The sequence below is a fragment of the Mastigoproctus giganteus genome, chromosome 9 (genome assembly GCF_048544385.1).
Source record: "Mastigoproctus giganteus isolate SK-2022 chromosome 9, ASM4854438v1, whole genome shotgun sequence".
NCBI classification, from domain to species: Eukaryota; Metazoa; Arthropoda; class Arachnida; order Uropygi; family Thelyphonidae; genus Mastigoproctus; species Mastigoproctus giganteus.
In genome coordinates, this window is record NC_143583.1 from 141,342,542 (window position 1) to 141,369,710 (window position 27,169).

General features: G+C 37.8%; 1 pseudogene; it reads right to left on the reverse strand.

Annotated features, from left to right (window-relative positions):
• LOC150080777 (myophilin-like) overlaps positions 1-3,941 on the reverse strand; it is a 76,534-nt pseudogene extending 72,593 nt beyond the window's left edge.
• Positions 3,942-27,169: the final 23,228 nt, after the last annotated feature.

Below are 27,169 nucleotides of genomic sequence, written 5' to 3' on the forward strand. Positions count from 1 at the left end.
TTCTCAATTTATTTCCAATGTGGAAAAATATTTACGTTATTCATAAGGACAAAAATGAGAAATGCGTAGAATTTGAAGAATGTCATAATCCGAATCTTCTCCGTTTTAGTTGACGATAGAAAAGTTGGGACAGAATTAAGAAACGTTTTCGCAGCTTAAATAAATATTTCTTTTAAGATATTTTAGATGTTCAAATTCAATTTGTACAAATCTTTATATGCAGAAGAAGAAAAAAATTATTTAAATTCGAGAGAGAGACGTCATCCATGACTAAATGAGTAAAATCCCATTTTCAGAAGATTAATATCCGCAGTTAATTAACTGAGCACTGCTCGCAAAACACCAGTCCCGAAATAAAATCTCTTACACTTTGTGACTTCGAGAACATCTATCGCAGTAGTTTAGACTGAATGCCAACCTTTCATTGATTCCTTCTTCCTGCAAGATAATGTTGTTACTTATTCGGTCGACTGCGGCGATATTTCTTATTTAGTGTGTGGAAGGGGGGGGCGCCCGCGCTCCCACTAAGTATTCGTCCCTAGGTAATTATAAAATCGAAAAAGGTTGCAGTTAGTTTTCTGTTACAAGGGATCAGAGACCAAATGGAGCATTCTTTGGAGGTTGACTGATTTCGTTCCTGAAGGAGAGGGAAGGAGGGATGTAGCGTCTGTTTGATTTTTAATTGATGCTTATTCTTAAGATTATTTTAAATTATTTAAGCTACACTTTAAACTTTTAGGTCATTAAGCTGAGATCTACAGTAAAGGCTTTTCTACTCTTTCCCAATTTTAACTTTGATTCTGAGTGGAATAAACATTTGTTTCTTATTGACGTTCCCGTTTAAGATGATTTAAATTCTTATCTTAAATGAAGTAATCGATCAGAGAAAAACCTTGATTACCCATCTCGAGGAATTCAGAGAATTCGCTAAGATAATCCCAATCTTGGAAGAAAACGTACGCATAAATGATCGAGAAACGATAATGATCCTCTTCGTCAGAATGCCGATGTTTTATCATCCAATTATGATAAACGATAGTATCTGCTGTTTGCTAGATTGGATTTTCTAAGTTATTTTCAAAAACATTAAGAAAAGTTCTGTTAAGTTACACAAAACGATTTTTGTTTGTTTTAATTATGGGCAATTATGAGTTGTGATTTAGGTATGTAACATGGTTAAAGAGTTTTGTTGCGTGCTCCTCATAGTTCAGACTTTATTCTTCTCAGACTATTTCCTCCTTAGGCCACTGAAGACTTAGGCCACACTAGAGCCACTGACATCTGTCGAGGATGAAATTTGCAACTTATAAAGATGCAGAAGGTTATTGCTTGGTTACAATTTCAGTGGGACAAGTGCGTTTATATTTCTGCATGAATAAATGGCGTCATTACCATCATTATGTTCTTGAGAAGGATTTTTTAGTACCTACTTTTCTTAATGAGTTAGTTGAGAATGCAGTTCCAAAGTTTCGAATTATTCCTGCTAACTAGAATAATTCGGTGTTTTTTTCAGGTCACGTGTGAAGCTGCACTAGAGCTGTATAAATAACTATAATGAATACCAACAAAGTTAGATGTAATCCAGTTATGTTTTTAGTGGTACCGGATTAAGTACGCATATTAGTAAAAACAAAACAAAAAAGCCACACCCATGCCCTTCTGATGACATTTCTGAAAGCAGCATTTTCCTTGCAATCTTACTTAGTGCCTCTGTCTCAGCATTCCTCCTCCTTCGCAGAAATGCGTCTACGTCCCTCCAATTTAAAAGAAACAGGGATTAAAAAGTCTGGAAATATTTTCGTAAATGTCTTAATATTTGTTCATTGTTCCCGTTACAACATCCTGGCACCTTCACTACAAAAATCAACTGATTCCGATGAAGTACTCGCAAGCCTCTACCTTTCCTGACCTACACAAACTGACTGAGCACGCATTCCTAAACCAATCATTGACTACACATCTATACATGTCCCCACATGCATAAACTCAAAGATTCTCAAATGATTAATGTTTTATTAGTTACAAAATGTATTGATTGTACTAAAAAATTTAATTCACTAGACAACTATTTTAATAAAATGGTCTTAGTTGGTCATAAAACCTTTTTTTTTATCTCACAATTCTTATTTCTCAAGCCTTCAGATCTGTGGATTCGGATGTAAACATTCATTTAAATTTTCCATGACCGTGTAGGATCTAAAGAATCGTTCCTCGTTTTTGTATTCAGCAACGTAAACATAAATAACTTTTCCTCTATTACCACTAAATTTATTCCTCATCGGAACTTTCACTCTTCATTTTAAACGATTTAATGTCTGCAATGAGTCTTAGTGGGCTTCTTATCTTTGTCGACCCCGGAGATGAGGGTAAAGACCTTCGTCTCTTCATTTGATTTACACCGTACAGTGCCCACTAAACGTTCTACATGGCTATTGTGCCATTCCTTCTTACCGCGTGTGGCTTCCTGAAGGGAATCGTTGCCATGGATACGACCATACCTTTGCTAAAGTGCTCTGTCGTGAAGTCGCCCGAAAGAAATTACTGTCAAGAGGCGCATCTCTTTGACAGTTACTTGGCCATAAGGTGGGGGGGATCGATGGCACGCGCACAATGGTTATCTGATTGCGCGATTTGAAGATTTTCCAGTGTAAGTTGAGAGAGAGAGAGGTGGGGGTGGGATCGTGTGGGTATTTTTTACCCGATAAGGAAATTGGGTCTGTCATTTACTACCTCAGTCCTGACAGTTGCATTTTCCCATTTCTGTAACTGATCTTATATGTCGTGTTTTATTTTTGTAATCGCGAAAAAAACAAAAGCACGTTTGCATAAATCTGAGAACACTGGAGAACTACGCGAAAAAGGCGGTGATAATTTCAGTACGATGATATTTAAAACGGGTTTAAACTGAATCTTTCATTCCATAGCAGCAACAAGGAAAAAAAATAACCAATTTTATTTTCTGTTGTTCCTTCGTTCACATCGCTATGGATGATCGAGTCTTTTACAAAGTTTAATTTCACGCGTTTATTATCATTATGTAAACCCTGTACGTCATTAGCGTATCCTTATTGGAGCGTGTTTGTTTTTGTATGCTATTATAACGATAATAACAGTAGTATTTCAGTTTATTACACGTTACAAGATATGAATAGAGACATCTACAATTAACACACTCGATGCTTGTCAGGTTTGGTGTAAGTGGTAAGAAGCACATGGTCACGTTCCAAAATATCCCACAGGTGTTCAATTGGATTGATGCGCCATGTCATCGGGCACAGTGTGGGCCCGATGACATGGCGCATTATCGTCTTGGAAGATCCCGTTTCTGTCCGGGAAAAAAATGCAACATGGCAAGGTGAACATGGTCTCCTAATTGCTCTCGGTAGAACTCGCCAGTGAAATGTTTGTCCTAGTTGTTACCAGCAAAACATGCCCCATATTAAGCAACCACCGCCATCTGTCTGGGTAATGGACACCTTGCACGAAGGGTCCATGAACACGTCCTGTCGGCATGTTTCCAGTCTTCCAGTGTCCAATCGGCGTCCTGTTGCCACCACAGTATTCATCATTGACGATGATAAGCTCTGAGGAGAGGGTGTCTCTTGGTTATTGTCTGCTGTAGAACCTCGGACGTCTGAGTGTGCGACGCATCGTCATTTTGGATATTTTTCTTGCATTCCCCATATTATATTGCGATGTCAGCTGTCGCACAGTGACTTGCCGTTGAGCCCGTACAACACTGCACCGTTCACTCGTCACGAACATCCATCTTACGTACTCCATTACAATTCTGTCGGCGGGAGGTGGCTTGACCCGTTCGACACCATTCTCCTGTAAACTTTAACCACAGTGGGCTGTGAGCAACTAACAAGACGTGCCATTTCTGGTGCACGAGCACCCATAATCATGCCCCTTTGAAACTGCGTGATATCTTTATCCATAACTGCTACTTTATCACTTTGACAATCACGATCAGATGCAAATAACCATTGCTCTAGCGTAGGAAGCTGTTCGGCTTTTTATACTGCGAGCTGTTCCTCCTCATCTCAAAACTTCTCTTAAAGAACAGCTCGCCAAAATTATTTCAGTTGACAGGATAATTAGCGAAGAATCGTATTCCGTCTGACACCACATAAGCGTCGCCTAGTGACAAAAATAATTATCAGATGTGTGTGTATATATATATATATATATCTGATAATTAAAATAAATATGATATTTAAAATAAAAACATCAGCCAGTAGTACGGCAATAATGCAGAGCGAAACAAAACGCAAAATAATATAAAATAAACAAACAGGGAAGGGAAAGTAGAAATAATAGGACAAAAAGGTAGTCGATAATCCCCGGTATAATTTAGTCAATTAAATCATTAAACCCAATTAATAAAAAGATATAAAATTAAAATAATGCCAATTATAAATAATTTAGCGGTACCCCCCTCGAAGGTACCAGTTCCAAAAGACGTGAAATATCACCAAAAAGGGTTAAAGAAACTACCAAAAACTAAAATATCAAAATAATAGACTGACCATCATGCTATCAAAATAATAGACTGACCAGAATGACCATCATAGACTGACCATAGATTATTTTTCGCTGCATAAGGACCACCGCCATGCAAATCCTCTGCATTGGTTGATCTATCGGAGAATGGAGGGTTGGTTTGGTTCTTCGATATTTCTGCCTTTGCGATGATTTGTATGACGATTGAAATGCAGCGATTCCATGACCATTATTGGCCTCGTGGTCCTCTGTCGATATGGGGCATGATGGTCAGTCTATTATTTTGATATTTTAGTTTTTGGTAGTTTCTTTAACCCTTTTTGGTGATATTTCACGTCTTTTGGAACTGGTACCTTCGAGGGGGGTACCGCTAAATTATTTATAATTGGCATTATTTTAATTTTATATTTATATCTTTTTATTAATTGGGTTTAATGATTTAATTGACTAAATTATACCGGGGATTATCGACTACCTTTTTGTCCTATTATTTCTACTTTCCCTTCCCTGTTTGTTTATTTTATATTATTTTGCGTTTTGTTTCGCTCTGCATTATTGCCGTACTACTGGCTGATGTTTTTATTTTAAATATCATATTTATTTTAATTATCAGATATAATTAGGCATCATGTGGAGGATGTGCATTTGCTGCCTCTGATGATAGCTACATAGCCATATCTATTTATTTTTATTACTTTTGCCTAATTTTTACCTCACATAATATATATATATATATATATATATATTGTACACATGCACCTCAATAAGCTCATGTGTAGAAGCAATTTGAAGCTAAAATAAATTAAAATAATACGGTAAAGAATTAACTGTTTTTTCATTAACAATTGCTCTGTTCCTGTTAGCAGGAAAGGGAAGTTTCAAATGAGGTTTCTCTGCTACTTAAAGGAGGAGCATCGCTAATAAGTGGGGATGCTAGCACTACGCCATCGAAACTAAAACGTATCAGCTGACATTTTAATTATAGTGTGTTTGCGAAATGGCTCTGCTTCAGCCGTGTTTCAATTAAAGAGAGCTACGTCGAGTTCTTTTTAAGGTAATAACGGATCGTATGAGAGAGCGAGTGAAAGCTAACAGGTGGCCTGCTATTGCATCCGATAATGGGTTCTTAAGTAGCTCGCGTGACAACCCCTTGCGTGATGCAAGAGCGTAGCATTTAAACGTTTTCACGCGCTGATTATTTTTGCTTCTGATGCCGAGAAAATGAGAGTGTTAATTAGGCCAACCTGTCCGAAACATTCTAATTATTTGATAATATTGGAAACGTTGCTGCTCAGAAGCTAGGAAATCATATAGAATGAAAAAAGTAAACTTAAAGACATAAATTTGAGTGCGCATCCGAACGATATAAAAGTCAAATAACAGTATTATTTCATATCTTGTCGTTATATCGTGAGAAGAAACTGTGCGAGTGAAGCTGGGAAGCGTGAAATGGAGATATTCAAATTTCAGAAGATTAATTATTGGAAAAACTTTCTAGCCTGAAGGCGAGTAAGACTGCTGGAGTTGATGGAATATACCCAGTAATTTTGAGGAACGCTGGAAGACGGAGGATGGAACCATTAGAGTTAATTATGAGGGCGTCATTGGACTCTGGAGAGATTCTCTTGGATTGGAAAGTGCCAGTGTTTCGTCAATACATAAAGCCATTTCTTAGAGGGAAGTAGGTAACTTCCAGCCAATCAGTCTGACTTCAGTGGAAGGGAAAATCATGGAAGCAATGATTATGAGTGCAATATAGGATCATTTAGATATAAATAGAATTCTGAAAGAAATAAAACCTTTTTGTAAAGAAAAAAATCATGTTTAACCAACCTGATTAGCTATTTTGACGAGTCGCATATGAGCCGGATGCAGGAAATAATTTCGACACTGTTTACTTGAATTTTAGTAAAGCATTTGACTAAGTCCTGCATGAGAGGTTACTGCATAAGTTGGAACATATTGGACTCGCAGGGTGGACAGGTGACAAGGAAGGCCAATAGTGTTTTGTCGATGATTTATCGAACATATGGTTGTAGAAATAGAGAGGACATAATCCTACTGTATAAGGTAGCCACCGAACTTTCTGAAAGGGATAATGAAATATGACAACTCGCTTGGTGAGATCAGAAAAAAGGGCGTCTATGAGGAAAGACTTCCAATATGTAGGTTATGGAGCTTGGAAAGAGATCTCTTTTAACTTTACCTTAGAGGAGATTGAGGTGTACAAGGCTCCAAGAGGAGCAAGTAAAATGAACGAAACTGGAATGTTCACTGTTATGATTGTTATAGAATTAGAGGCCCTAAACTGAAATTATGGGGGAAGAGGCTAAAACTAAATTTGAGGAAATTTTCTTTTAGCCAACTAGTTGCTAATTACCGGAATAAGATGCACCGTCCGTGGGTTTGAGTCTGATAGCTTGGAGCGATTAAAAGTGATTTGGACACACATTTACATGAAGAGTTAAAGCAAAATTAAGTAATAAAACCTGCTTATTATTGAGTAATAAGATAAAGTTCTTTCTTTTATGGAAATTCTTCTAGACAAGAAAAGTCAGAAGCTAATGAATTACGATAAAACAGTATAACACTAATTTCTTAATAACTTATATTTATAATACACTCGTACGAACACAATTATTTGTGGTGTAAGAGTCCCATCGCACTATTAAATATCTTTTAATAAATTCAGATATTTAATAGAAAATATATATATACCCGTATATAAAATTAACAATTTATCATAATTAATAATCAGTCCATCATTCGCTGCGAGATCACAGTGCTACGTAGTTTTTAAAACGATTCATTCGTCAGGAATATTTTCAGCAGTTGAATTTATCTTATCATTAAGAACCCCCATTGGTCAAAAATAAATAAACAAAATTAATAACACCGCATCCTGCTGATATCTATAAATCCCAACATGTACCGTCGGGATGTGTTGTTGTTGTTGTTGTTGTAGTAGGGTTTTAGGAGCATCAGCGACTAAAGCCATATTGCTCTCTGTAAATTGTGTGTTCTCTGGTCGATTTTCTATCTGCTAGACGGAAAACCTGTTTACGGGAGAAAAAAAACCATGCCCTTTTCACACCGTGGCGGTGTGAAAAGGGCATAAAAATTCCTCCCGTCATCGACGAAACTCGAACTCAAGTCCTTTTCACGCGGTATGGGAAGGACGGCGATCCTAACGAATTGTGTTACCGAAGAGAGCGTCGGGATGTGCCAATAATAATAAAAGGAAGTTGATTTATTTGTTTTTGCCAGAGAGTTGTTAATTACTGTAAAAAACTACCTCCTCGAGCAGAAAATAAGCAGTCGATATTCCGGAAAATTTGGGGAGTTTTTAGGCAAGGTACAGCCCAGGACTAGACGTATAGAATTTTTGATTTATATTGATTGTGCAAATAATGACGTCTAATGACAGCTCCTCTTCATCCGGTGAAGATGAATCTGAAAATTTTCCCCCTCTTCCGCCTAAGACGCCACGGAGGACTTCCCATCCTTCACATAAAAAGAATAAGAGCAAGAAGAAACTTAAACTCCTTTTGTCCCGGTGTGAGACTGCTGCTTCTGCAGATGAACAAGTTAGGCTACAGTTTTAGAGGCAGTGGAAAGACCTTCTTGATGTCCTGATGCTGACCCTTCTGGTATGAACCTTATTGCTTCCAAGGATCCCCCCCCCCTCCAGCTAGTGCCGTTGCGGCATCTGTTTTGGATCGTGCATTTGCTTCTGGCCTCAGTTCTTCTTCCAGGCTGGGGATTCCTTCCCATTCTGGAAATGCAGAAAATACGAGTCTTGAGGATGCTCCCCAGCATCACCAGATCATCTCTAAGCTGCATAAAGAACTGATTTCTTTTATTAATTGCAAAGCAAACGGACTCACAGAAACAGCAGCGAACTACATCCATGAATTGTGGTCAAACCTGGAGATAATTGCCATGGAGCTGCTAGTCGACAACGAGAAGCTACGCGCCGTCAACGATGAGCTACGATCCAGAGCAATCATCCTCGAAAAAGTCTTAGACACTTTCACTATAAACCTACCTACATCTTCATATATCCCAGATCCCACTCCATCATTTGCAGAAGCTCTGAGGAAGGGCATCTCCCCACCTTCTTCTGGTTCCAACAAACCTTCAACAGCCTCGGCTTTAAACAGCCTTCAACTTGGGCCCAAAACCCAACCATCACAGAATGTCCTTCTCCTGAGAGCCAATGACACCAGCGAACTGAAAACTAGCCATGAGGTGAAGGAGTTTGTATCCAAAACGCTCAAAAGCGACTTCAAGATGGTTAAAGTAAAATCGCGGAGTCATCGGGGGAAACCCCGTCCAAGCAAGATCTCAATACTATCTCCTCCTCTGAGTCACTCTCTGCTGCTGGCGTCGCTACTTCTGCTCCAAAAAAAAAAAGATCATATCCTGCAATTATATTCTATGGCGTTCCCAAAAACTACACAAATGAGGACTTCTTAGAGGATCTTTATTTTAAGAACCTCATTTATTTAGGATTCTCATACGAGGAAATAAAGGAGGGCACTACGTTCCGGTTCAACACCAAGTCAAATTCTTCCTCGAATAATCATATGCTGATCAGCTTTACACCAAAGATCTATAAAGAAGTACTGTCCCGTGAACGGGTGTTCCTTGGCTGGGGCTCCCACAAGTTTAGAGCATTTACAATTGCCAAGCTACGGGCACACCACATAACATTGCACTCACAGCTTTCCAACCTGTAGTCACTGTGCCCGTAGTGGGCATGTCATTGCATAATGCCCACACAAAGAGTAACAGCCTGTCTGCATTAACTGTAAGAGGCACAAGAGGGCTTCACAGCACTGTGTGAGAGATACAACGTGCTCTGAATACCAGCGTGCCCAGGAAATGATATGGCTCGGAACTGCTGATGGAGAGTAACCCGAACAACTCTGCATTTCAGGTTGAATCAGAATAAAACGTCTTCTGATGATATTTACTCTCATTCTTTCTCCTGCACTCCACAAAACCTTAAACTTAAAGTTCTTCAAATCAATGGACATAGGTCGCGAATCGTCGCGGATGAGATTCGGCTGGATGCAGAGCAAAACGCTGTGGACGTGATCTCTATCCAGCAGTCCTACTTCTCGAAGAGTCAGTTTAGGCATATCTCCAAGATTATGGGCTATTCCATTTATGCTCGAGTGGTACAACCTGTGCCCCAAGACCCTAAAACATGCATCATCATTTTAAACAGAGATTTAGATGTTGTTGTTGTTGTTCATGGTCTCTGCAACAAACTGGCAACTTGTGTGCAAATCACCTTCTCATCTCTCTCTCTCTCTCCTTCTATCTTCTGTAAATCTACTGTTCCCCTTCTGCAGACTTCAACGACTCATTAAACTTTTTGGATTTCGCGCTTAACTTCCTTCGCTCTAGGAATATCCTGATTACCTCGGATGTCAATGCAAAGTCCCATTTCTGGTTCAGTGCTGTTTCTGATGCCCGAGGACTTTATTTTATTTTAAGTCACAATTTGCGTCACGATTTAAGTCACAATTTTTAAGGACTTTATTTTAAGTCACAATTTGCAGTCCATAATTGACCAGACCAGCTCTCCACCTATTGGTGGAGAGCTGGTTTGGTCGATTATGGACGTTACACTCACCACCAGTGACTTAAATTCACGCATCACTGACTGGGTTACAGTCCTAGATTGGACACTCAGCGATCACAGAGCCATTGTGTTCCATATCTCTGTCGATGCACCTAACAACTGCAACTCACCTAGAACACCAGACTTCGTCCGGCTCTGCACAAAAACTGGTGAGTGGTAGTCTTTTGACGCCTCCATCACTAATGGCTTTCCATCAAACCCTCCAGACAGCTTCAGCTTAACTTCTGCAGAAAATCTAGCCGAACTTATTCAACAATCTCTTATAAAAGCCTCCTATAAATCAGCAAAGAAGAAGACCATCCGCTCTAAAGTCAGCTCCTGGTGGTCCCGGGACCTTACTACTCTTCTTAAATCAGTTCACCGCGCTCGACGGTTATATCAGCGACACCGCAACTGGCCTGCTGACGACATTCATTATGCTATTATATAATGACTACATTGCCAAAAAGAATGCCTTCAATACAGCAATTGCAACGAGAAAAAGAGAAACCTGGACCATCTTTGTAAAAGGATCCAACAGCAAAAACCCATTGGGCCTCATGTACAGGATAGCTCGGGAGAGAACATTTACCTCTAATGTCCTCGGCACAGTTACTAGTGAGACTCATGAAACCTCTGGCTGGACAGACAATCAACCAAATTCTTGACAACTTATTTCCTATGGATAATCCTTCTGAATATTCTTCAGAGCATATTGGCAATTCGGGAGGCAAACAACAAGTACACCACTGAGGAATGTACTGAGCCATTTACTTTAGAGGAACTTACCTCGGTGGTCAAGAAGATCAACGTGAAGAAGTGTCCAGGAATGGATATGATTGAATATGTGTTCATTCTCCGGCTGTTAAAATTAAGACCTCTCTACTTGCTCTTGCTCTTCAATAAATGCCTCATGGACGGCATTTTTCCCTCTGTTTGGAAGGTTTCCTTGCGCAGTCTTATCAAAAAGCCAGATAATCCTGCCTCAAATCCAGGTGCCTACAGACCAATTGCAGTGCTTGCTAATCTTGGGAAGATCTTGGAGCGGCTTATGGCTCCTTGACTAACAGCTCTGTTTCAACAACAAAATCTCTTTTCTGCCTGTCAATATGGCTTCAACCCAGGTCATTCTTGCGAGGAGGCCTTGTTTGACTTTGTCTGGCACATTATAAATTCACAGAAAACAGTTCACGGTGAATGTCACTTGGTGAAGATATTTGCTTGCAAATGTCAAAAAGCGAATAACTTCACGAACACCGGTGTTGGATCATACTCGCACAGTAGCCGCCATTTTGCAAATGGAATCTGCTGTGAGGCGACAGTGCCGAAATTCTGCACTGGGGGCCTTTTTGAACGTTATTAACGGGTATATCTGCCCACTGCGTTTCATCTCATTCCCTTTCACCATTATTAAGAAAAAAAATGTGTTGCTTACTTTTTGGAACCCTTCCCTTCGTAATTGTGGTTGGAAACAAAATTATTAGTTGTGCTATTCCCACCACAGGCGCTGTCCATGGGTATCTATATTCGCATTCGCGCATTTCTAGTTAATTTTTACAGGTTTTTCCGGTCGGGAGGGGTATTCGGTTGTCGTAGAGTAGTGGATCTACGACAACCGCTCCCCTCAGATGTTTCTGGGTTGAGGGGACATCGAAAAACAACGTTCTTCCTTCGCTCCTCCCGGGGTGCCTTGTAACTTGTCCTGAAGAGATATTCAGCTGCAGTTCTCAGTGTATTCTTCTCCAAAATATGGAGCCCCTGGTCCTATACTTTACTCCCCTCACCAATCTTATTGAACACCTCCCCCCACTTTCGCCTGGTGGTTATATCACTACAAAACTTTCTACTCCTCTTGATAGTCCCCCTCTGTGAAGGATGGACTCACCCACAGCGGTACCTCCTATCCCCTTGACTTCCTATTTCTGGTTGGACTGCCTTCCTATTGCCCACGCTCACCTTCTTGCTCTGTTCCCTCCCTCTTCACTGTCATTACCGTTTCACGTATTCCATTTCCAGCGTTTTTTGGGGGTGGCCTCCCTGGAAAGCTCAGGCGCAGACCAGGGTGTGCCTCCGCCAGAGCCTTTCCTATTGAACTCAGCTGCCTCCCCGAGGCGGTGAACCACTAGGGACCCAGAAGGCTAAATGCCGGATGAACAACAGCCCAACATAACCCAACACTACACAATGCAAACTTACACTGAAATTCACACTATCTCTGGCACTTACAGAGTTTGTATTGCGACACAGAGTATACCTCACGGTTTATAGGGGAAACCCCCGGTGCCGCTGGACAATAAACACTGTACACTACATGCATGCGTGTTTTGTGCTTTTCTGAACGTGTGATATTCGCATGCAGATTGATTGAAAAGATACTCAGCGTATAGTGCATTTTCACTTTTATCTAGTTCATCCTTACATAAATTTACACTTTAAGACAACGTCATTACAAAATAAACAGCGGAACATAAATAATCAATACTGACATGCGATCAACTCTGGGTTCACCCTGGTCCCTGAATAACTAAGAAACCTTTCCAGATCTGAAAATCGAACAAATCCTTTTCGATTTTTGCCCTCAAGAAGTTTTGAACTTCTCTTTCTTGTTAAAATATGCCTTGGTTCCACTATTTTATATTTTTGGTGCTGCTTTCCAAGTCCATGTATAACATGAAGAAATATCATTTCTAAAGTATCATCCTTCGGCATCTAACTTCGTTCTTAGATCACGCACGGAATATCTTATTGAACATCTGCAGTCTTACAGAATATTTCACAAGCACGTGAGAGTTCCCGTTTTGATGCTTGTAATGAAGATGAGAGAGAGAGAGAGAGAGAGAGAGAGAGAGAGAGAGAGAGAGAGAGAGAGAGAGAGAGAGAGAATGTAAATATATATGAGAGGGGACTGGAAGCACGTTTCTAGCAGAGGCAGATTCTGAGAGAGAGAAATTTATAGCGATGAAGCGATATAGAATTCAAAAAGACTTTAAAGTAGTATAAAAGGTTAAAGTAGTGGAACGAATAAATGTATATCCGTTGAAGATGTTATGAAATTTGAGTGGATGCAGCATGAGAAGGAAAATATTGAGTTCAGATAGCGGATTTGTTTGTGTATTAAAAAGACTATTTGCACTGATCACTGAGTCATTATAAAATAGTATAAGGAAACGTGAAGTTGAGAATAGCAGCCAAGTAAAGTATAGATCTCACTTCTGCTGCATTCATGCTGGATGAAAATAAATTTATTTGCCCTTATGATTTGCTCTTCCAAGATACTTTTTAAGGGTATTCCACCCTTTCCTTTTGATCAAATGTGCGCAACGTATATTTGATTAATTTCTTTTTTGAATTTCGATTAGATTCCTCATAAATTTTATCGTGAGGCATCGTTATATCAGCTGTTTAAACTGTGAGGATTCTATGGTCGGTTTACTGTTTTGCGGGATGAAAAACCAGATTTTTGGGAAAGAAAACCTGTGGCCGGCTAATTCAGTTACAGTCTCAAACAAACTGCAACTTATTTTCGTTAAATCTTATCAGATGTCTTTTTTTTTCTCCCAAAAAGTCGAGTTTTTAAACGGAAAAACAAGCAAATCGATCCAGAATTCACGAAACTTACAAATAGTATAGGTCATGACCTTAGTTTGAATTTTTCGAATTCCATCGTTTACTGGAGGAATTTTTAAGAGCCTCTTCGATCGGAGTTGTAGTAGCTGATCTCAGGTGGAAGAAGTAGGATGATAACCCTCAGTGAGTTTTTCCAGGTTTTTCAGCCCGCACAACATCTGTTCTTGTACACACAGCGCGATATAGACGTAGATGCCAATGAACTATTTAGATTAACAGTAACAAAAATAATATTTACAGGAAAAATACTTTTTTATAACTAAAATTTTAGTTTCTGGCCATCATTTCTTCGACGAGTTTCTTTGGTATGGTGCGGTACAATCTGGAAAGAAAACCACCCTTATAAACCATCTTCGAAATAGTTATAAGGTTTAATTCTCTTTGCATATCTCTACGTGAATAAATTATTATATCTGGGGAAATTAATGAGTGCCCTCTGGTAACATTACCCTCAAAGAAAGCGCACAAATCAACGTTTAACATTTTATCATTCGTGGTATTTCATAATGTCGCCTAGTTATAATTTTGTAATAACTCACGAATGAGCTTGGAAAATTTCGAAAGATTAATAGCGAATTAACGTATTTATGAAATACGGCTATTAATCGTATACGTTCTTAATAAAATGCCAGTTTTATCAGGAGCCCGGATGGCCGAGGAAGGACAGCATATTAATGTGTTCTGTATTAATCTATAAGCCTCAAAACAAACACCGTTCTCTGGAGGTGCATTTGCAAATAATTTAAAAGAGTAGTAAAATTAAAAATCTAATTATCTGATTTTGTAGCGTCTCTACTCGAAGCAACATCATTAATCTATACTTAGAATTCGAGAGTTTTCTTTTTTGTGGCTAACTACGTATTCGACGATGGATGCACGTTTGTGCTTGGTCACGTGTGGTCCTACCCACTGGTATCGTTGAAATATGACAACGAGGAAATGCATTATTCAAAACGAACTGACAGGTGACAATATTTTCTGAAGTGCTCGGAAGATAAATTATGCTAGCAGAATACTAAAGAGACGTGGAAATGGTATAAATCATGTGAACTGAAAAGTTAATCTGACTATGAATGATAGTTCGACAAGGGACGTCAGAATCAGCTAATTACTCATCATATGGTTAAATGAAACGGTAAAAGCAAATCACTCCCGTTTCTTACTGAGAATTAGTTTTGCTGTAAAAATACTTCTTAAGTTCCGCTGAGGCAAATTTCTTTCAGATTAAGAGAGAATTGGTAATATGATTGATAGGCCTGTTTAAATTAAATAAATGAATATCCTTGGTATTAATACTGGCATCGGTATAGGCAAAATGATGCAAGGAAGCTACATAAGCCAAATGATAAAAAATGAAATAAACGTATCCCATCTCACCTTCCCTTACTTCATTTACATATTTCTTCTAAGTATTTATCCAACTCCTATTTCAATTTAAATAACTTCACGTCTTCACAAGACTAGGTAGGAGTTTATTCAATGGTCAATTACTCCACGATTGAAGGAAAATTTTTGTATATCTATTCTGAAATTGCCCATTCACTTAAAATCGATGTAAGCAAAGAATCCAGACACACGAGTACACTCACATCCCATAGTAGCTTTGAGCTTAACAAGCGCCTAACTTAGCATGAAATCGATGTCTGCGTATAAAGACATATTTAATCTGTTATAACTTACAAATAAAAGGAAAATAAAACACTAACGGACTGATTATCTGAAGCCAAATATACTAACAGGTAAAAAAATGAGAAACTTTATTCAATAGGACCACCTTTTCGACTGAACACACAGCTGGAACAAGTCGTGGCATGGATTCCACTAGATGACTGAAGGAGTTTAGTTTTTCTAGCTCAGATTTGATCATTACAAGAATGGCACGACCTGCGAAATTTCTATTCTTCTTTTCCTTGGTTTCAAATCTTTTGATGTCAACGTTTGCTCAGATCGTGGCCATGAAATTATTCTTCTAGAGATTAAATCCTTTATTTCACACTCCACCTTAAAACGTCGTCTAAACGTTGGTTTTCCAATAAATGTGCTAAGGCTGTTCAAGATAAGAACGTTGAATGTCTCGACTGGATTATATCCAAATCTTCAGGTTCATTTTCTGCCTACAGTAAAGCTCACAACAATTGTAAAGCAATAATTAATCACTCAAAGCTAGATTTCGAATAGGCTAAGAGTAGAAATCTTGCTTCTTGTTTAAACGGTAATCGAGCATTCTGGTCCCTTCTATTTTGCAATAAAACCATGAGGTTAAAACTCGATGGTTCTATTGCCATCTCAGCTAAAGGTAAAGCCGACTTACTAACATTCTACTTTTCTTCTAACTCTCTTGTATTGACGATCTTCGTAAATGACCTCCTGCCATTCCCAATACTACCAATCCACTCAGTGCCTCCCTTAGTCTTCCGTCAGAAGAATTCTAAACAATATTGATACCATGAAAGCTCCAGTGCCTGATGGTATTTCCCCACTTGCTTCAAAATCTATGCTCCTGAGTTTATTCCTCACTTTTTTACACTTTCTTATTCCACTAGTGTTTTTCCTTCTGCTTGGAAATTTGCTCATATCCAGCCAGTTCCTAAAATGGGGTGAAAAATCCCTCCCATCCACTTATCATCGCATTGTACTCATTTCTACTCTTTCTAAAGTAATTAAGAAATCCATTAACCGCAACTCCTAAACTTTCTAGAAACCTTCCATCTGATTAATGGTTGCCAATATGGATTCCTTTAGTATCGATCCACTGGTGATGTACTAACTTATGTTATCCATCTATGGACAAATTCAATGAAAATGTTTGCTAAAATTCAAGAAGTTGCGCTTGACTTTTCAAAAAAGGTTTTTGATCGTGTTTGGCAAAAAATTGTTCGAAATAAAGCTTCCATCTTAGATTTCTGACTGTTTTTTGCAATTGGATGTCCAGTTTTCTTTCTGACCGCTCACTGCGGGTAATAGTAGATGTCTCTTTGCCTTCTAACTTCTCCATTAATGCTGATGTTTTCCAAGGTTCAGTTCTTTCTCTCACTCTTTTCCTGTTGTATATTAATAACTTCCTCCATTGACTTGAAATCCTATCCGTAGTTTTACTGATGACAGCACATTGCATTCCACCTTCCAGTTTGAGATACCTTGCCCTGCACAAAGAGCTTCAACTTCTCGAATATACACAACGAATTCCTAATAAGCTGATGTCTAGGCAATTCCACAATGGGGCAAAGATAACTTAGTTTATTTCAATTTCTAAAACTTCATCCTGTCTTATATCTCCCAAAAAAGGGTTCTTCTACTCCTATGATTACCTTCTATTACACTCTATGATTTCTATATTTCTTCTATGATGATCTAGGCAAGATCACATATCTACGTTAGAGATCTCCTGACTTCTAATCTCTCTTAGCATTAGCTCACACAAATATTGCTTCCTCTGCATTCAAAAAACTGGGTTTTTCTTTCACTCTCGGCGTTGCTTTTGAGCTATTCATTCTGTACAAATCTGAAATCCGCCCTACTATGAAATATTGTTCCCACATTTGAGTGGCGCTCGTATTACCTCTCTCGGGCTTCTAGACTCCATTTAAAAGAGGGCAGTTAAGTTAATTACTGACCCATCTCTTACAAAGTTCTACATATGGGAAGCAGTAACCCCAGAGTAACGTAACAACTCTGTGGTACTACACAGACAGTGGTAGAGAATGAAAACGACCTGGGGGTAATTGTGCAGGCAGATATGAAGTTTTCTGAGCAGTGCAGACGGTCTGCAAGAGTAGCTCATAGTGTCTTGTCAATGATATACAGGAATTTTTCTAGCACGGATAAGGAGGTGATTATTCCCTTGTATAAGGCAATGGTCAGGCCACACCTTGAGTACTGTATACAGGTCTGTAGGCCTCATTTTAGGAAAGATGTAGAGCTTCTGGATCGTGAGTGGAACAAAAGGGTGCTCTTACCAAGAGAGGCTTAAGTTCTGCAAATTGTATCTTCTGGAGACTAGGCACTTGCGAGGTGATCTAATTGAGGTGTATATGGCCTTGAATGGTATGCTCAGTGCTGATGGGATTCTTTCTCTTGCTCAGAATAATCACCTGAGAGGGCATAAATTCAAATTGAGGAAAGACAGATGTAGGATAGATGTGTGGAAGTTTGCCTTTAGCCAGCGGGTAGTTGGTTGGTAGAACAGACTTCCATCCTTTGTTGTGGAAGTTGATAGCCTAAATAAATTTAAGGCTGAGATGGACAGGTATTTGGAACAAACGAACGAAGGGGTGAAATGGGAGCGGATTTTTTACCTAAGCTTGCTTTCATGCATCATATGCCTCTACTAATGCTAAAGTTTCTCCACTCCCTGTCTCATAGATGTTCTGTTTCTGCTGCATGCCTTATCTACAGATACTTCAATGGAACCTATTCTTCTGAATTGGCTTCCATAATTCCACCTTTCTTTGAAACTAGTCCGAACACGTGAAACCAGCCAGAATCCGTTTATTGTTCAATTTCGAATTCACAGAACCAACTTTTCTTCTTCCTCATTTATCTACTTAACTTCCGTTTTCTGGAATAATCTCCTCTCACATGCATTTCCTGAAAATTACAATTTACAGAAATTCAAGTCTAATATCAACAACTGTCTTCTGAACCTTCAAATAATACACGGTACTAAGTGCTGTAGATTCTAGAACTTTTCGTGTTCGAGGTTTTCATAATAAAAAAAAAAAAAAAAAAAAAAAAAAAAAACCTTCCATCATCTAATATTTGTTACCTGCTGTCGGTAAAGAATTGCGAAGCCGAACTGCTCTTTCGAACATATTCCCAAAAAAGCTGGAATTTTCCTACAACCACTTAGATGCAGTTTTTCACGATGGACAGTTTCATTATCGTCTTAAGAGAATACATAGAAATTCGGGTACATATGATGCATTGCAGAAAGTTGGTTCGATGCAACAGAAGGATAATCATTGGAGATAACACGACTTTCTAAACGGTATGAGTGGATCCAGTCCATACTATGATAGTCATCCAGCCGCTTAAGTGGTTCACACAAGACAGTCTGGATGCATGGCTTTATGAGGCTCATGTCACACTGTCGCCCTACATTGGTGCAAAACAGTGTAACTCAAGACTCGTCAGATCACACGGTTTATTTTCACCGTTACCCTTCTACAGTCCAGTTTGGGCGTTGGTGCCACCGCTACCTTAGTCGAATCTTTCGATTTTTTACAGAAAGAAGCGGCTTCCGTATTGGCATACGACTATCAAATCCCACATTATTTGATTCCGCCACATAATCTGGATTGAAATGGGTATTTCTTTACCAAATGTACGTTGCATCACCAGTGATTTCCTATTTTCTCAATTGTGGCTCCTGCTAAATGTACTCCAACAATAACACCTTTCTGAAAATCGCAAAAATCAGTTGTCTTTCCCATGGCAAAATCAACTAAGAAGTACAGGGAAGTGTACATCTGATGATAAAGCGTGTTTATCTGATACCAAGGAACTTCTAATCATACCATACTAGTTGTATCCGGCATAACATACGCCATCGTAAATGTTTATCTAGATCCTTCAATCTTCACCATTCTTGTTTAGCGGTGATATAATTCTACAGCAGTCACCTTTGAGATATATGCATATGTCTTTATTTGTAGGTGGTTTCCCGTCTTCTCCAACAACTACTGCAACAACCTCCGTTGTGGATGTAGGTGCATTATATCGATTCTTATCTAAGTCCGGGTCTTTAATAAATTCCATGCGCACATTCATTGTTAGATTGGCCTGGATTATTTGACGCATTTGTTTATATGACTCAGCAAATGAGTTAACTTTCCACAGCATCTCGTCCAATTGTTTCATTACTTCGGCCATATACCCTTGGTTTGATTGTTTTTCAAGCCGTTTTGTTGTTGCTTCAGCAGAATCGAAAATATAAAGTTGTCCATATCTTGGCTTATTTGCCTCGTTTGGATATAGGGGTGAGACCAAATGGGAAATCTGGCCGTCTAAAACGGTATGGACCATTTCCAGGCAATGATTTAATCTCTGCTCCCATTGATGCGAATGCCATTGCTGAGTTGTACTCTCGTATACGTTCTCTGTAGTTATTTGCTTCACGTGTATCTCCTGTAAGCATCTCTCGTAATAGAGTAGGTGTCTCAGACAGTGGGTTGAGTGAAACCTTCCCATCATGACAGCATTTAATGTATTTATTCGATGTGTTTAACTCATGTCCCCAATATCTTGCATTGCAATACTCACAGTTGTAACACATATTTCCTATGTCATTCTCTTCCACATTAATTACAGCTTGTTCATTATTCGCATCCGGTATTTCTATTTGATTAGTCCTACGGCGTCTTCTCATTTCCAATCTTGCTTCTCTTTCTTCAATGTTTCCTGTCCGTCTTCGTAGTCGTAGAGTCTCTCGTTTCGGTCTCTTAATCTCTCCTCTAATGTTTAATTAGCACTTTTTCAAAGTCCTTACACACTGTTCAGCCATTTTTACACTTCTTAAAACTTAGAACGGTTTATTAAAATTGAAGACAGATAAAATAAACAGTTAAAATAAGCGTACATCGATAGCTTTCAGGCATAGGTTGCCTTTCTTCAGTCGAAAAAGTTAGTACAAAAATTAATAAAGAAACCCCCGGTATGGTGATCATGCAAGTTGAACCGTATGAACGGATATGCTGGCAACAATTAGCAGCTGGAAAATTTGGGCCATACTAAGCGTTTTATATATATATATATATATAGATGACAATTTAAATTTGCATACTGTGCATTTAATTATCTGTTAACACCAATTGCAAAAGGTTTCTAATTTATTGGCCAATGAGTGTAATTACTATCTTCGAGATTAAGTGCTTAATTTTTGTTCCTTTCGTTTCTATTTTTAGGTGAGTTAGCATATATGCATAAGCACCTATTGTCTTCAACATATCCTGTCTATTTGTCTGTCCGTCCGCATGTAACAACTCGATTCGCAGTGGACGGATTTTCATTTATTTGGTTCATAGAGAAAGATTTGTGGAGCCATCCAAAATTTTATTAAAATCGGACGAAGAGATATCCGGAAATTATTATTTCCTTTCTTTTTTCTTACAATTTGTATGAAAAAAAAAAAGAAATTCATAGATTAAATGTATTTTTAATGAGTTCTTGTTAGCTTTATACAGTCTTTGCACACTTTTCGTGTATTGTTATGTATGTTATCGTTTGTGAAGAGATACATTCTGTATATTTTGAAAGAAAGGAGACTTAATAGTGTACAGGAAAGAGCAATAAATATTATACAGTTGTAATTAAACTGAATAGCTAAGTTTCGAGAACGTAAAACTATAGAGTTTTATTACATTTTTTATAAAGATATAATCTTAGCAATTAATTGATAAGAAGATAACTATATTTACTTTTCACTTCAGTTAATCATGGATAAAGAAAAATCCAATTAATTTTAAAGGAAAAAAAAGAAGGAAAAAAATAGAATGTGCCTTTAATGTAACTCGCTCTGTATATTCACTAAGTCGTAACTAAAGTATGCTATCGAATGTTCAGCTATTACTTAATAAGAAAAAGTTCAATCGATATCACATTTTCAGTGTATGTTTCGTTGGTCCCCGGAAAGCTTTTAAGATCAATCATAGCTGCCCTTGTCCCCCCTTCTTTCCACCATGGAAAGCTCTTTATGTAAATGAAGGTGTATATCGCGTGTTACTCTATGACGAAAAGTCAGATCAAGGCCAAATTTTCAGCCTGTGTTCTTCTGTTGATCCTTGGGAAAATTTCAGGTCCAGTTACAATTTCACAGCCCCTCGTTCTCTCCCCTCTACGAAAATCGGCATAAATTAAAGTATGTTTTCGGATTAATCGTTAAGAAAAATTCGGATTGGTGCCAAATCTTCTACATATATTTTATTGGTCCTAGGATGGTTCTAAGTTCAATTCTATGACGAAACTTTACCATACGAAATATTACCATAAATTTGGAGCAGGAGCTTTTATCCATTTCAAAAAATAAGTGCTTATAATATTTTAGGAATCTTTAACAAATTTTCATGTGTTGGTTCGATAGAGGCATGACTTAGCCGAGTGATCAGGAGCGCGAGCGCACATGCTCTTTGAGTGGACCGGGGTTCGAGCCCGTGATTGCTAATACGATTAGCAATTTGTATTGATTGATTTATTGTAAACTCTGGTGGTCGTGCCGGAGTATAAAGAAAGACATTTTTTTTATTATGTTTGCTAACGTCCCTGAAATGTAATGCACTGCGCATGCATTAAGTAACTTGTTTTTCCTTCGGTTCTTTTTTTCTCATCATTTCATTTCTCTTCTTGTTCTTCCCTTTTCTTCCTTTAAGCAAACTGTCCACTTATCTGCTATTTTAAACAAAATGTCTCCTTTAATGTTACTCAAGAAAGAGTAAAGAACTCATCCCTCGGCATTTCATTTACTCAATCATTTTAAAGCCTAAAACATCTCAATCAAGTGACCGCGAAGATGCTTCGTATTAAAACTTAGAGAACTCTTAAATATCTCGCTGTAAAAATATCCCTTAACTAATCTTATTGCTCTTATCTGCGCCCTTTCCAACAGGTCTAGGTTCTCCCAAAAACGAATTTTATATGGATCGAACTTTATGTGGGCTAATTAACCCCCATTGTCTCTGCTGGCCAAAGTTCCTGAACGTTATTGAGAGAACCCCCCCCCCTCCCCCATGAGTTGTCTTGTCTGCACTGCTTAGAGAACTTCGTATGATTACTCGTAAATCTTTTTAATTGTCAACTACCTCGAGTCTGTTACCACTCAAATGGTACATTCATCTAAGATTAATTCTAACCAAATACAACACTTCTCATTTACCAACGTTATACTTCAACTAACATTTTCAGCCCATCCGAATAATTTATCTAGATCTTCTCGAAGTACCATGCCCTAATTATAACTGCCCTGCCCACCTTTGCAAACTTAGATATTAACTTGAAACACCAGATCAATATCATCAATAAATGCCAGTTTCTATTGATGCTGTAGCTCTTTAGTATTCTCAAGTAGCGCAGTGAATAACGTCGCTTCTCTCTCTCTCTCGCACTATCCGGAAAAGGCCTGGGGTTTCCATCACTGGTTAAAGTTGCGAAATGCATTCTATCGGGGAGGGAGAGGGGGGGATCTTTTTTAGACTTCTTTTAACACCTAATATCGATTGAGAAGAGCACATTTTTTTAACTCTCCGAAAAACAAATGACCATAGAATCTCAGTTTAAAGGCACGATATGCCAATGCCTCGTGTTCTTAGTGCCTTGACACTTATTATAAAACAAATAAAAGCGCGATTACACATTTTTTGAATTAATATTGATCTCATTGATGTGAAACCTAATAGAAGCGTTGATAAAATTTAAATGTGTTGTGATATCAAACTATTCTTTCCTTTTAGTTTTTTGCGACAACTTCACCATAAATAATGCAATTCCTTTCCATCATTTCCAAAGATAAATCAGTATTCTTCAGTAGGTTTGACGTAGTGAAAAAGTAAGTGAAGCAGCTTATGGTATTTTGTCCTTTTCGAGCCTCAAAGACATCGTGTACAAAAATCTCCAGTCCGAACTTTTATTTACGCTTTCTTTGTGTTCTTTAAGCCTTGGTCGACTTTCACGTAATGGAGTGTATTGATTTGACCAATACGTAAATCCGATTGGACTGATGTTAACTAGTGGGAAAAAAAATAGTGTTTATAAACTACCGATAAAAGCTAGTTTGAAAGAGAACCACTTATTATGGCCAGCGCGAATCAAAAATGCTATAAAAAGAGGAAAAAGAACTGTAAAGTTCCCGTGTACGGACTCAACGATGTCCTCTGCAATGAAAGCATCGCTAAGGGAAATCTGAGCAGACATCTTCAATAGATTTGAGCTTTGCCCCTGAGACCTTTGTAGCAATTCTGGCAATAAAGCAACACTCTCAGGCTTACTTAACTGGGATTCTATAAGAGAGAGAAAGAGAGAGAGAGAGAGAGGTGTTTGCACGCTAGCTAAAAAAGGACAGTTGTGATGGCCAGTAAGAAATATGCACAGTTTCGATGGTGTTTCCGTTTCTGAAACGAAGTCTGCGTTTCCAGCGTCGTTTACTTCATTAAAATTAAGTAATTTATAACTGCTGGATGTAGTCAACTAACGAGGGTAGACAGTGAAACGAGCTAATTATCATCATTTGTTGTATTTTTTTTTAAATATACGATGTTTGGAGTTAGTTGTGCAATTGAGCGAAGTCCTCATTACGGTTGACCACAATTAGTTTAGGGTTTCCTTGTTTGCGTGAATCGTATCTTAATGAGTCTTAATTATCTGCCTAATTATGGTATACTGCATACTTTACGCTCTCATTAATTTTATGTTCGTCTTCTAATTACTCCTAGCACATTTTATTTACTTCGGTAAGTTTATTTTAATAAACCTACCGAAGTAGTTAATTACTTAATAATGATATGCCCATATTTCTGTAAAAACTTCAAAACTTTCTGTAAAAAAAATTACTTTTAAAACTTTTCAGAACTTTTGCAAGATTACAAACTATAAGATGTATAAGAGATATGTCCTCTGAAAATGAAGTATTTTGGACATTTATCCCAAGGGATCCATTTTTCTAATCAAAGGAACAAGATTTATAACCAGCAGTGATAATTTCAATTTGTACCTACAAGATGCCGAGGCAATAGCAAAGAAAACTTTGCAAAGAAAACTGCATAATAAGAGTTACTACATCATATAAGGTTTTGATAGGCAAATTTTTATGATGGTCAAACGTATTCATGAAATCGTTTCGATTATCTTCTTCTTTCAAAACTGCACCGATTATCATCTTCCTTGGGTTTGGAGTACTTTTATTAGTCACATGGCCTTTAAAGGTATAGCGCTCTATTTTTTTGTTTCTGCTTGTAAATATCTCTGATACGTGTCCAAAATGCCTAAATGTAATTATATAAATACCATTATTAATAAAATTAATAATATTAATTGCATGTGCTGAATTCAGTGAAGAGATCGCTCTAATTTATGGGGGGTTATTCAAATGAAACTTAGAAATATCGAATGGAGGGAATGGACTACACAGAACCCCTATTTGTGTGTGTGTGTGTGTGTGTCACAATTAATTCATAGAAAAGAGCGTGCTGTAATTGCTATTTCTAACACCAGGAGAATACCACAGGGAAATATTTTTCGTTATGCGAATTGCTCATGAAAAGCACTTTCTGGGACAAACAACAACAGTTTACAAGTAGTGCAAATAATTGCACCACTTGTGAAATATTGGGGGATGCGATGAAGTGATCTGTCTAGTATGGACTTTCCACATCCTGGACAAACACGTCAAGAAGCTGTTATGAAGATGAATCACCACGTAACGCTTCGTGATATAGTAAAAGTGTTGATCCCTTGAAAAATGTTCTGAGAGGCAAATAGCAGTTTAAATAGCAGTCGCCTTTCTATTCGAGCGCAGTGGATTTCTGTGTACAATGTCGGTAAAAATATCTACTGTAGTTTTATGCAACCTTTTGTGTATAACCTTCGTTGTGTGAAAAAAATATTTACGGTGCTTCCATAATTTTTCCACAAAAAGTTTAAAGCTGAAAATACAGCTAATTTTCCACACGTTGTCTGGGCATCCAGTCAGCGTTCACCTTCTTTTACTGAAAGAGTCCGTTCTTCTATCAAAAGTCTCGCACTCGCAGGATGAGCGAAAGAGACCAAAGAAAAAGAAACATTCTTCATCATTAATAACGTTTTCAACTGCACTTCTTCGAGTTACGAAGAGATCTCTGTTTATCCATTCCTGTAATGTGCTGACATCAACTGGGCCGAACAAAAGCCTTTGTTGCAGAGTTCTACTTTCGTCTCCGAAGCAAATTCACCGTTACAGCGAGCAGTCATTTTTACACCTTTTCCCACATAACAGAAATCAGAAATAAGACTGATGAATTGGAGACTTTCCTTGTCTCTAACGTCTGAGAGAAAACATAGCTTTAGGCGCACGAAGATTCTTTCCTTGTACACTGCCAATGATAGGCAGGTTCTTAGCTCTCTTTAAAAAAGAAAAAGCCAGTTTTGCAACATTTTGAAATCCAATTTATTTCTAAGGGCTTCTCGTATAACACTGTAACAGTAAAATAAAAATGAATTCAAAATCAAAACGGTTATTTTAATAAGTTTGATGAATGCCATGACAAATTAAAGTTCTCTTCTGAAATTTTTATGATAGTTAATATTTATCTTCCTTCCGGTATAGAAATAAGAGTACATAAATAATTTCTGAAGTTGTAAAGCGGATTGTTTGCACTGCTGACTTTTTCTACTTTTATATCAAGAAATTTTTATTTGCTTTGCACTCTCCACCCTTCCCGACTGTTGCATATGTTACTACAGAAAACATGTTCGAATTTCGTCATCTAGTAGCAATTTTAATTGTCTACTTCTGCTTGATGTAGTTGATAAGTTATATAAGAAAAAAAAATCCTCTTAAAGACCAAATCACAAGCTTAAGCATTTCTCATTTTCACTGTGAGGGAAACTCTCTTCAATTAGTGATAAAAAATATTGCAAAAACTTTTCATAGCTAAGTCAACAAACTTCAAAGTAGTCGGCGATCGGAAATGCTTTACTCTATGAAATTGAAATAACAGACGTTTCATTTATTAGCTCAAGCTTAATGGCATGTTGTCTTGGATGCTAACTACATTTATGCATGAAATATTCGGTTTAAAATATTTCTTCAGTTCAATTACATCAGTCCAAAAGAAAATATTGAAAGCTAGAAGAGTTATTTTGTTATCTACAAATATCGCATAATTAGTAATTGGTTTATTATTTACCTATTTTTTTAAAATAATATATATATGAATATAAACATAATACACGAATGACAACCATAGGACTATCATACAATGTCATACCATACTATAATTTTTAGTGTTTTCCACCAACCATGGAATAAAACGAAAGACGAAAAACCCAAATTTTTAAAATATTTAATATTTACAATAAATGATTTACAAACAAAATATTACTGATAGTAATTTTAAAATAAAATAAAACAACTGTGATATACAGGATAATAATAAAATGCCGAATTTAAAATGCAATAAAATATACTGGGTTAAAAGCGCTAAAATACTAACTGAGGCTTTCAAAGGCTTCTGCCTTCTTTCTCAACAGTGTAATTTCTGTTCTGCGGTGCATCATTAAATACCAGCAGGTTCACGGTGCATCTCACGTGAACGTGTACTGTTCCCGTCAGAACCGGAAGTGGCTCGGGAGCGTTTCAGGCAAAAACGTTCATCCCCTCCAAGGATTACCGCCTCAAAGAGGGGATAAATGCGTGTGCCCCTATCTCTATTTATATTT